The sequence below is a fragment of the Sapajus apella genome, unplaced genomic scaffold, assembly GCF_009761245.1.
Source record: "Sapajus apella isolate SASKATOON/1434 unplaced genomic scaffold, GSC_monkey_1.0 scaffold140, whole genome shotgun sequence".
In the NCBI taxonomy this organism is placed as follows: domain Eukaryota; kingdom Metazoa; phylum Chordata; class Mammalia; order Primates; family Cebidae; genus Sapajus; species Sapajus apella.
Window position 1 is genome coordinate 602224 of NW_022437080.1, and position 11132 is coordinate 613355.

Genomic DNA, 11132 nt, shown 5'->3' on the forward strand with positions numbered 1-11132 from the left:
CCAGTTACAGTGGCTCAGGCCTATAATCCCAGCACTGTGGGAGGCCAAGGTGGGCAGATCACCTGAAGTCTGGAATTTGAGACCAGCCTGGCCAACACAGTGAAACCCCGTCTCTAATAAAAGTACAAAAATTAGCCAGGTGTGGTGGCGCACACCTGTAATCTCAGCTATTCGGGAGGCTGAGGCAGGAGAATCACTTGAATCCAGGAGGCAGAGACTGCGGTGAGCTGAGCTCATGCCATTGCACTCCAACCTGCCATTGCACTCCAACCTGGGCAACACAGCGAGACTTTGTCTCAAAAAAAGCAGCAAAAGAAAACAAGTAACCAAAATGTTCTTCTAACAGAGAGAGATAGTTAAGTTAACGAAGATATATCCAGAGCATGAAATACCTAGTGCAGCTGCTTTTCAAAAAATGTTTAAAAACAATTAATAAAAGTGAAAGAAAAGTAGGGTATTATATTGCCTCCTGCATTACACAGTATGATCCCAAATTCACACCTATTGTGTATAGGGATGTGCATCCCAGCACAAACAGAAAAAAGTCTCAAAGGAAACATATAAAAATATGAACAGTGATTGACTCTAGATGGGAGTGGATTTAGTGTTCCTTTTGCAGTTTCCTATATTTCTTTTTTTTTCTTTTCCTTTTTCTTTTTTGAGACAGAATCTCACTCTGTCCCCAGACTGGAGTGCAGCGGTACAATCTTGGCTCACTGCAACCTTCCCTTTCCGGGTTCAAGTGATTCTCCTGCCACAGCCTCTCGAGTAGGTGGGACTACAGGTACGTGCTACCATATCCAGCTTATTTTTGTATTTTTAGTAGAGACAAGGTTTCACCTTGTTGGCCAGGATGATCTCGATCTCTTCACCTTGTGATCCGCTCGCCTCAGCCTCCCAAAAAGTGCTGGGACTGTATTTCTTCCCCACCCCAACACAAGACAGGGTCTTGCTCTGTTGCCCAGGCTGGAGTGCAGTGGCACAATCTCAGCTCACTGCAGCCTTGACCTCCTAGGATCAAGTGATTACCCCCACCTCAGCCTCCCTACTAGCTGAGACTACAGGCGTGGTGCTACCATACCTGGCTAAGTTTTGTTTTGTCGTTTTGTTTTTTTTTTTTTTTTGAGACAGGGTTTTGCTCTTGTTGCCAAGGCTGGAGTGCAATGGCGGGATCTCAGCTCACTGCAACCTCTACCTCCCAGGTTCAAACGATTCTCCTGCCTTAGCTTTCCGAGTAACTGGGATTACGGGCTCCCGCCACAACGCCTGGACAATATTTTTGTATTTTTAGTAGAGACGGGTTTTCACCATGTTGGTCAGGCTGGTCTCGAATTCCTGACCTCTGGTGATCCGCCCACCTTGGCCTCCCAAAGTGCTGGTGAGCCACCATGACCAGCCTTTTTTTTTTTTTTTTTTTTTTTTTAAATAGAGATGAAGTTTCATCATGTTGCCCAGGCTGCTTTCAAACTCCTGGGCTCAAGAGATCCACCCATCTCAGCTTCCTGAGTAGATGGAACTACAAGTGTGTGCCACCATGCCACTCTAGTTTCCTGTATTTCTTTAAAAACTTGTTAAATTTTTTTTTACTAAAAAAGACAAACTGGTTACAGCCCAGCAACTCTATTAACCCATTCAATGTTTTATCATGCATAAATCTTTTTCCTGGAAGTTCAAGAACATGTACAGCCACAACCAGGACTCTAACCCTTCCCCAAAAGAACTATTGTTAGGAATTGATTTCCATTCAGTTCTCTAGTAAGCACCTCTGAATTTTATCATTGAGTGCGTTCTTTACATTCATTCATTTATTCATTCATTCATTTCTTTGACAGGGTCTCACTCTGTCACTCACAGCTCACTGCAGACGCGATCACCCAAGCTCAAGTGATCTTCCCACCTCAGCCTCCAGAGTAGCCAGGACTACAGGTGTGCATCACCACATGTGGCACATTTTTATTATCTCATTTTTAGTAGAGACAGAGTCTTGCTACATTATTCAGGCTGGTCTTGAACTCCTGAGTTCAAGTGCTCCTCCCACCTCGGCCTCCTAAAATGCAGTGTATATCATTCACTGATGTATGTGGTTAAAGATTAAGGTGATCTTTAAGACTAAAAAGAGCATGTGTGGGGGTAGGGGTAAATGGGAACTCTCTGTACCTTCTGCTCAGTTTTGCTGTAAACCTAAAACTAATCCTTAAAAAACTCTATTTTTAGGCTGAGTACAGTGGCTCATGCCTGTATTCCCAGCACTTTGGAAGGCCAAAGTCGGAGGATCGCTTGAAGCCAAGAGTTCAAGCTCACCCTGGGCAATATAGCAAGCTTCCAAGTAACAAAACACAAAATGTACATTTTATGTCTGCCTTCCCCACACTGCCATTTAGAATGTAGCCAAAGCAAGCAGGGAACATGCACTTGTTCTACTGAAAGGCAGTTATCTCCAGCACCAATAACAACATCTGTATACAAAATAGGTACAACTACCTACTGGCTTTCTAAAAAACAAATGCCTTTCAGAACACACTAGGTGTACAAATCCATTACAAAGACAAAATACAAAAAGAAACCACTTCAAATTTTCAGCTCATCTGACTTATTTAGAATATTCACAACCAAGCAATCCTGTACCAAGAAGAAAATACTAGGTCACATCCTTAGCCTCTGTAACAGGAAGTTCTGGATTTAACTGAGAATAAACTGGCAATATTAGTAACTAAAACATTCATTACCTGAACAACTGTCTAATGTTTTTAAACTTCTAAACAAAAGCCAAATGCCAAATTCGTCAAGCCATTCACAACTACAGCTAAGTGATAGGTCTTGATCAGCACTGACCAACTAAACTTTGTACAATGACTATGTCCCCCTCTATCTGTGCTGTCCCCTACAGCAGCCACCTGCCAAAAGTGCTGAGCACCTGAAAAATGAGGCCAGTGTGAGATTTCATCTTTTAGCTTTGTTTAACTTCAATATAAGCAGTCACATGTGGCTAGGGGTTACTATACCGGACAGTGCAGGCCTACAGTTCAGGGTAGGGAGAATACAAGCATATGAAGGCCTAGCAGGCAAGCAGGAGAATCAACTGTGTGTTTTACTCTATAGCTTAGGAATAAACAAACTGGCACTTGCCAATCCCTGTTCCCCTGTACTTTAACCCATGCTTGGTGGATCTGCAACAGAGAAATTGAGGTCTGCAAATATTTCATCTACTTCTCTGGTTCAACAATCACCTCTCAAGAAGCAAATAATTTTCTAAATGTTATTTCTTTGTTCTGTGCCAGGAGCTAATTTTAATTTTCTTAATTGAATTCCAGTTAAGCAAAGCACTACACAAAGGCCACAGAGAAAACAAAAGGGCAGGTCACAATCTCTTCTGAGTTTTACAATCTAGAAAAGCGCTGTCCAACAGAACTGTGTGAAAAGATGGAAACAAGCCCTGGCAATATGGCAAGACCCTGTGTCAACAAAAAGTAAAAAGATTAGCTGGATGTGCTGGTACACACCTGGGGTCCTAGCTACTTGAGAAGGCCGCTTGAGTCCAGGAGGTCAAGGCTGCAGCGACCTACAATTGTATCACTGCAGTCCAGCCTACACAACAAAGCAAGACACCGTCTTAAAAAAAAAAAAAAGGATGAAAACGTATGTCCGTACTGTCCAAATATGGTAGGTGCATTTTTAGTTTAATTAACTTAAACAGTCCCATGTAGGTGACAGCTATTGTATTGAACAGTGCAGACATAGAAATAAGACCAAAAGTATGAATATTTTTTGATACAAAGCAACAGTGTTAAGAGCCAAAAGAGACTATAGTGTTCTGACGATTGAGAGGGGAGAGGAAAAGCTCTGTGGGGGAGGGAAGAAATGGTCAGGAAAAACTTGATTAAAGGGCAACATAAGGCCAGGCACAATAGCTCACGCCTGTAATCCCAGCACTTTGGGAGGCAGAGGTGGGCGGGTCACTTGAGGTCAGGAATTGGCGACCAGCCTGGCCAACATGGTAAAACCCCCATCTCTACTAAAAATACAACAAAAATTAGCCAGGCATGGTGGCAGGCACCTGTAATGTAATCTCAGCTACTCAGGAAGCTGAGGCAGGAGAATCACTTGAACCTGGGAGGCACAGGTTGCAATGAGCCGAAATCGCGCCACTGCACTCCAACCAAGGCAACAGAGCAAGACTCTGTCTCAAAAAAAAAAATAATGATTAAAGAGAAGCATTTCCAATAAACAATGGATAGGATTATATGAGCCACAGAAATGAGAAAAAGCAAGATGCATTTTAGAAATATTGGGCAACTGAGTTTGTTTGAAGCTTAGGCTATATGTAGGGAATCAGTAATAGAGACACAGCTTAGGTTACAACCACCAGGTGGCGACCCTTAAATGTGGGCGGACAGCAGATGTCCTCTGGTAGTCAATGAAGCTCCTCAACTGCACAGGTCAAGAGTTACCTCATGACCCCACACTGCCACTCCTGGGCATATACCCAAGAGAAGTGGAAACACGTTACACCTAAAGGTGGACATGAACATTTATAATGGCATTATTCATATTAGCCAAAAACTGCAAACCCAAATGAAGTACTGAAGGATGTCAGAAGGCTCTCCTTCCATGACCTGATTTATAGCTTAGACCACTAATAGTAAAACTCTACTTGGCTGGTTGCAGGGCTCACGTCTGTAATCCCAGTACTTTAGGAGGCCAAAGATGGCCGATTGCTTGCGACCAGGAGTTCAAGACAAGCCTGGGCAACATGGTGAAACCCTGTCCCTACTAAAAATACAAAAATTAGCTGGGTGTGGTGGTTCACGCCTGTAATCCCAGCTACTCTGGAGGCTGAGGCATGAGAATCACTTGAACCTGGGAGGTAAAGACTGCAGTGAGCTGAAATTGCACCACTGCACTCCAGCCTGGATGACAGAGCAAGACACTATCCAAAAAAAAAAAAAAAAAGAAAATCAAATGGAACCTGTACATCTAACTTTCAGTTTACAAGAAAGACAGCAGGAGGGAATATGCTGAATGACACCATGAAACAATCAGACAAACCCCAAATGTGGGACATTCCAGAGGACAAATGACCCAGTTTCTTCAGTAAGTCAATGGTGAGGGGTGGGGGGAGGAAGGCAGAGGGAGAGGAGGAAGGCTAGACAGTTCTAAATTAAAATAGATTTAGACATAAAGGCAACAGATGAATTTTGTTTGGACTCTGATTTACACTGAAAAAACTGTAAACAGAGTTTAAGGATATCTGGGACATGACTGAGTAAGACCTGGGTATCAGCTAGAATGATACAATTATGTTTAAACCTGATAATAGTTAAGATGCTGGGTATAAGGCTGAGCACTGTATTGCTGTATTTTCAATTTTCCATAATGAAAAACCAAAGAAAAAACACACCATCACCATTCTACCTAAAATTTTAGAGTCACTGATCTCCCTGCAACCACCAACTTCCCAGCCTGATTTGGTGTGGACCAGAAAACCCAATCCCAAGGCTGCTAGAGCGTACCACTCTTTTAAAGTTTCCCATTTGAAATGACTCAACCGTCAGAATTCCTATGGGTGGTATGACACCTGCATTAGAATAGACAAATGTCAGATTACTTTTAAAAAGATGACAGCAAAAATTCCTAACTTGAAAATCAAATAATAATCAGAAGAAACGTCTATCTTTAAAATGAAAGACCCAGCCAGGTGTGGTGGCTCACATCTGTAATCCCAGCACTTTGGGAGGCTGAGGCAGTGGATCACAAGGTACATCACAAGGTCAGGAATTCGAGACCAGCCTGGCCAATATGGTGAAACCCCATCCCTACTAAAAATACAAAAATTAGCCAGGCATGGTGGCAGACACCTGTAGTCCCTACTAACTGTAGTCAGTGTAACTGTAGTCAGCTACTCGGAAGGCTGAAGCAGGAGAATCATTTGAACCCGGGAGGTGGAGGTTGCAATGAGCTGAAATTGTGCCACTGCACTCCAGCCTGAGCGACAGAGTGAGACTCTGTCTCACACAAAAAGAAAAAAGAAAGACCCATCACTGTAGTATTTTTCCCTAGTTTGAAAACATACCATCTCTAAATAAAGTTCCCACACAGAACATTATGAAATGCTACAATACGAGGCCTTTAAAATTTTATATCAACAAACCTAATTTCAAGATTTAAATTCACTCTCAGAAACACCAATATACAAGATGTAATACTCAGAATAATCAACACTGGAAATTCTCAGTAATGTCTGACATCAAGAGGTTGCAGACCAGGCATGGCGGCAAGTGCCTATAACACCAGTGCTTTGGGACGCTGAGGCAGGAGGACTGCTTGAGCCCAGAAGTTTTCCATTATGCAGAACTGAAAATGCAGCAATACAGTGCACAGCCTCATACCCAACATCTTGATGTAAGGATTATTAACATTCGGTTGCATTTGCCCTTTTGTAGAAATATTTTAAATTACAGACGTGTCATTTACAACTTTATATACCTTAGTATGTCTCTACAAAATTATGTATTTATACATAATCACAGTACTATTATCAGGCTTAAACATAATTGTTTCAATCCAGCTGATACCCAGCTCGTATTCATTCGTATCCCAGACATCTTTAAACTGTTTACAGTTTTTTTCAGTGTAAATCAGAGTCCAAACAAAATCCATCTATTGCCTTTATGTCTAAATCTATTTTAATCTACAACTATCTAGCCTTCCTCCTTTCTCTCCCCCTTTTTCCAACCTGGGCAATATAGTGAGACTCCCATCTCTACAAAAAATGCTAAAATATATATTTTTTAAAAGAAGCTGTTGGGAGGCCAAGGCGGGCAGATCACAAGGTCAAGAGTTCCACACCAGCCTGACCAATATTGTGAAACTCCATCTCTACTAAAAACACAAAAATTAGCCAGACATGGTAGCACACACCTGTAATCCTAGCTACTCGGGAGGCTGAGGCAGAAGAATTGCTTGAACTCGGGAGATAGAGGATGCAGTGAGCCAAGACTGCGCCACTGCACTCCAGCCCAGGTGACAGAGCAAGACTGTGTCTCAAAAAAAAAAAAAAAAAAGAGGCTGGACACGGTGGCTCACATCTGTAATCCCAGCACTGTGGGAGGCCAACAAGGGTGGATCACTTGAGGTCAGGAGTTCCAGACTAGACTGGACAACATAGTGAGACTCCATCTCTACTAAAAACACAAGTTAGTTAGGCGTGGTGGTGTGCACCCATAATCTCAGCTACTGGGGAGGCCAAGGCAGGAAAATCACTTGAACCCATGAAAAGGAGGTTGCAGTGAGCCAAGATCACGCCACTGCACTCCAGCCTGGGCGACAGAGCAAAACTGTCTCAAAAATAAAATGAAACAAAATAAAATAAAGAGCACATAAGGCAGGCGCAGTGGCTCATGCCTGTAATCTCAGCAGTTTGGGAGGCCGAGGCAGGAGGATCACCGGAGATCAGGAGTTCACGACCAGACTGGGCAACTCAGGAAAACTCCGCCTCTACTAAAAATACAAAAATTAGCCAGGAGTGATGGCAAGCACCTGTAATCCCAGCTACTCAGGAGCCTGAGGCAGGAGAATCGCCTGAGTCAGGCAAGTGGAGGTTGCAGTGAACCGAGACTGCGCCATTGCTCTCCAGCCTGAGCCACAAAGCGAGACTCCATCTCAAAAAAAACAAGAGGGGGAGGGGTGCATATAACGAAAGTTCTTAGCCTGGCATGGTGGCTCACACTGGTAATCCCAGCACTTTGGGAGGCCAAGGAGAGTGTTCAAGCTCAGCGTGGCCAACATGATGAAACCCTGTCTCTACTAAAAATAGAAAAATTAGATGGGCATGGTGGCGCACGCCTATAATCCCCGCTACTCACCAGGCTGAAGTAGAGGATGCAGTGAACTGAGATCAGACCACTGCACTCCAGCCAAGGCAACAAAGCTTGAAATTCTAGCTGGGGGGAAAAAAAAAAATGAGTTCTGTATTCCACCTTCTCCCTCAAACTTTACCTTCGCTACCAAGGTTTGGGTTTGCATTTTACCGGGAATTCATGTATTTCTGCACAGTACAATCAGACAGACTTAACAGACTGGACACAAGGCATGAAATAATCATTACTCTATTAAGCTAGTGTACTGTTCTTTTAAAACTGTACTCAATTGATCCAGGAAAAGAAACTGTCTAAATAAGACCAGTTTGGTAAAATTTCTCTTTATGGAGCCCAAAAAAATAATTTTAAAACGCACTTTAGATTTTTTTCAATTCTAATCCTCTACTTCCACACCATCACGCTGCTCTTATTTCCTAATAAACACATCAGGGTATGATAAGAACACCTGGGCTGCTTACTCCCTCCCTCTGGGTTCCAGGCAAGGAATGTATACACACAGCCTAATCCTTCCAGGACTCCTAAGTGCAGGGGTCAGGAAGAAAAGAGAACTACCTGCTTAGGTATTTCTAGTGACTGCTGCACAGGGAACACCCAGGAGAACCCAAAGAAAGCAGATTCCAACTCTTAAAGTCTGCACACGGCCTTCTACCAGAATTTAACTTTCATTTAATCAAAAATCACAACTAATTTTAACTCATTTTAAAGCTTTCTTGTATGCAAAAACATTCCAAAATGTTACATGAGTAACATAGGCCAACACTCCACCAAAGTAAGCCTGCTTTATAAAGACAAAAAGAAGCAAGATCTTCACAATTTCTGCAACACTTAGCTTCACTTAGAATAGCCTTACACTGCTCAACTCTTGGCTGTCGGAGCAAAAATAACCCACTCCTTTATCTACAAAAGCTTTAAAATGTGTCTCTGTTATTGCCAAAACCAAAAAGTTTTATTTAATCTAGAATCTTTCATCCATAGTATTTGAGAAAAGTGATCTCAAATTACCCACGGACGACCTGGAAGTTTAAGGAGTGGGAACTATATGCACCTCTTCATTTGTAAAGCTTCCTTGCATGCGAAAACACTAAAATATATTCTTATGTTTAATGATTAAACATTAACTCAAACAGCCCAGGAGATGCACACTTCATGTCCACATACACCATAAAACAGAAATACCCTTATTTGTGGACGTGGTAAAGGCGCACTGTCTTTTCAAAGTTAACCCAGGCTGGGCCACGAAACGTCCTCTCTGAAGGAAATCTTAAAAGCCTATAATTTAAATCGTGCCTTTTCAAGCTGAAAGGAGGACGCTCAGATTCCGCCAGGCAAAAAAAAAAAAAAAAATTTTACTTGGGGGTAGACAAACTGAGTAGTTACACTTTGGAAATGACTATTGTCACAGCGCTCTGCCCCTGGGTTTCACGCTCGCATTCCTGACGGCTCTGACCCCGACCTTTAGGAGAACGCCCCGCGCAGCGAAGCCACCTCGGCCACCTAAGCAGCAGCCCCGCGCCGCCCTAACCGCACCTGCCCGCGCCCGTATCCGGCCGAGCTCCGCCTCCGGCCCCCGCCCAGCCCGGCCCGTGGGACAAAGCGCAGCCCAGGCAGGCCAGAACGCCCAGCGACCCCGAGCCGCGGGCCGACCTTGGCGCCGCCCCGAGCCGGCCGCACAAAGCGCCGCACTTCCGGCCTGGGCGCGCAGTCGCCCGCCGCCCGCCCCCACTCACCGCGCCGCGGCGGCGGCCTGGGCCTCAGTGACCAGCGCACGCCGGCCCGCGGCGGGCTTGGCCGTGGGGCTAAACGAGGGGGGCGCGCCGAGGAGACGTGCTATGATACGGGGCTGACCCTCCGAGCCCCGCGTCTCTGCTGCCTCCCGGGCACCGCGCTCCCGCTTGCTTGGCTCTGCTTGGCCCGGCCCGCCTCTCCGCAGCCCGCGCTCCCCGCCGACGCTGCGCAGCCACTAGAGCCGCCGACCTCACTTCCGCCCGAGCGCGCTGCGGCGGGGGCGCGCCGGACACGTGACTGCGCAGCGTGCACGCTCCCGCGTGGGCTCTCGAATCACCCGGATGGATGAAGGCGGGTGCGCGCGGACCTGGGCGCCTCTCCAGGGGTTAGCGGGTAGTTGTGCGGACCGTCTTTTTCCGCGCAGTAGGGCGTTAATTCCGTGTGGTAAAAACATGCCGGAGCATAGCTGTAGCTTTTTATTAAATATTTGATTTATATTTTGAGATACTCCCGCGCCGCAGGAACCTTTGCGTGTGCCCGGACGCCAGGACGCGGGCCGGGGCCCCTCAGGGGGCACCCGGGAGTCGAGCACACCCGAGGCGGCCGCCCACCGGGGTCGGAGCCGGGCAGAGCTCAGCTCACTGAGCCTTCGCCAGTGCCGAGGCTGCGGGCGCCCGCTCGGGAGTGCAGATTTTAGAGAACGCAAGTCAGCGTTTCAAGTGTGGAAGTGTGGGATCGTTTCTATAGACAGAGTTCAGGGAAGTGCACCAGAATGTTGAGTTTTCTGTCTGTTTGTTTTTGAGACGGAGTTTGGCTCTTGTCGCCCAGGCTGGAGTGCAATGGCGCGATCTCGGCTCACCGCAACCTCCGCCTCCCGGGTTCAAACGACTCTCCTGCCTCAGCCTCCCGAGTAGCTAGGATTACAGGCGTCCGCCACCACACCCAGCTAATTTTTGTGTTACTAGTAGAGACGGGTTTCACCATGTTGGCCAGGCTGGTCTCGAACTGCTGACCTCAGGTGTTCGAGACCACGGCCTCCCAGAGTACTGGGATTACAGGTGTGAGCCACCGCACCCGGCCGAATGTTAGTATGTTTACGTAAGGCTTAGTGTGTAATTAGAATGATTTAGTTAGGGAGGGTTTCTGGGGGGATGTATGTTTACTATTTCGTATTGAGGAGGTGCCTGTCTTCGTGTTTGTGTTTGGGGTGTTGTCCAGTCTGAGCTAGGTACAGGACGACAAAGGAGGGAGTTACTGCAATAAAGATTAGTGATGGAAGGGTGGACGTCTGGCCCTGGTCTTTTTTTTTAGTCTACACTACACCCGGCTTTTTGTGGAATAAAAAGCCGGGTGTAGTGGCTCAGGCCTGTAATCCCAGCACTTTAGGAGGCCGGGGTGGGAGAATAACTTGAGCCCAGGAGTTCAGACCAGCCTGGACGTGGCCAAACCCTGAAGAAAAAAAAAAAAGTTTAAATGGAAAAGAACAAGAATAAAAATGAGAAGAAGAGTTAAGGAGTAATCTAACAAGTG

General features: G+C 45.7%; 1 protein-coding gene across 3 annotated transcripts in view; it reads right to left on the reverse strand.

Moving 5' to 3' along the window:
* The window catches only part of FAM168B (family with sequence similarity 168 member B), a 45714-nt gene extending 35859 nt beyond the window's left edge, over positions 1–9855 (reverse strand). Inside the window, exon 1 of one of the 3 annotated variants that reach the window (XM_032263942.1) lies at positions 9605–9855. The gene's annotated coding sequence lies outside the window, so the exon portion shown is untranslated. Of the gene's footprint in view, positions 1–7862; positions 7896–9404; positions 9504–9604 lie in introns of those variants that run through there. The other 2 variants (XM_032263944.1, XM_032263943.1) reach the window with 2 other exon arrangements.
* Between the last annotated feature and the right edge of the window lie 1277 nt (positions 9856–11132).